The sequence below is a fragment of the Theobroma umbraticum genome, unplaced genomic scaffold, assembly GCF_002168275.2.
Source record: "Theobroma umbraticum cultivar Fairchild unplaced genomic scaffold, ASM216827v3 scaffold_12.1, whole genome shotgun sequence".
NCBI lineage: Eukaryota > Viridiplantae > Streptophyta > Magnoliopsida > Malvales > Malvaceae > Theobroma > Theobroma umbraticum.
Genome location: NW_018397269.1, coordinates 4720618 through 4722028, shown reverse-complemented (window position 1 = coordinate 4722028; position 1411 = coordinate 4720618).

Sequence of the window (1411 nt, the reverse complement as noted above, 5' to 3'; positions counted from 1 at the left end):
TTCGATTTGATTTTTACTCAAGTTATTATTACTTTGATTTTTCTTTTTACTTTAAATTTGGTTAATTAGTTTTAGTTAATCAATTAATTTTGATTGTTTAGATAAGATTAACTTGTTCTAATTTTAATACTTAGTAAAATTTTAGATCAATTTTCTGTGGGATCAATACTCTGCTTGCTTATATACTATCTATTCGATACATCTACTTGTATACTTGAATTTTAACCGACAGCATGTAGGATATTAGGATGATCCTTGCACCTTCAAATTAGAGTTGTTTGAATATGAAAGTCTTATGGCTAAATAAGCCTAAACATATTTTACGTAAAATACTAGGCTATAATAATATCCCCTTATTGAGTATTAGAAGAGTCACCCTTCTGTTGTACCATGTGTAGGTAAGAGAAGCTATTGGGTTACATGGCAAGTGTTGTCGATTTGATGGATACATAATTGGCATCCGGTAGGTCTACCTCTCAACGTGTCACTCCACTGAGTCTGTATGGGCTTTCCATCTTCCAGTTTGGTTAGTTTGTAAAATATGTCAGTCACGATTTGCCATTTGAATTGTATAAGGGTTGTTATGTACAAACCTGATTTGATAGCCAATATATGGCCTTTGAATACTAGTATGGATTGTGAACCAAGGACAATGTAATATGTCTGAATTTTATTATGACTATTTACTTATTAAATCCCTTGGCATTTGTGTTGGATGATTTTGGATTCTGAGGCTTGCTCAGTCTAGTCGGCTTGCCTATTGAGGTCGCGCGCAGGTCGTGACATGTTTAGTTTTAGTTTTGCTTTTAGCTAATTACTTTATTTCGGTTGTGTGAATAAGATTAGGTTGAGATAATTTTAATACTTAGCAAAAGTTGGTAAAATCTTTTGCGGGATTCGACACTCTATTTACCATTATATTACTTGTTAACGATATGTGCACTTGCATAATAAATCCGATAACACTTAGGTGTCTACTAGACAAAAGATCATGGGGGTGTGCTGGAAATATTATCTTCATCGAATGAAACAGCTAAAACAATGGTACAAATTGGCTTGGCAAGAAGTAATAGTCATATGAAGCAAAAAGGCAGCTATTCTAGGAAGCAAAACATAGTTGTTTAAACTTTACTAATTCGAGTTAGTAAAACGCAAGCTTCGTATGTTGTTTATTATCCTTTAGGTCCGTGTCTTAGTTATACAATAGTATTCAATGTCATTTTAGTTTCTTCTATTGGCTTATGCACTTGTTTCTTTCATCGTTTTGATTTGTTTTTCGTAAGGCTTAACGATCACGTGCTTTATTCTCCTCTCTTAACCAGGGGTGAAGCGTCCCTTTATCATGGCCCTCCCAAAGTTTTTGAAATTTTTTATATATTATATATTTTTTAATGATTTTTTAAAATAATTT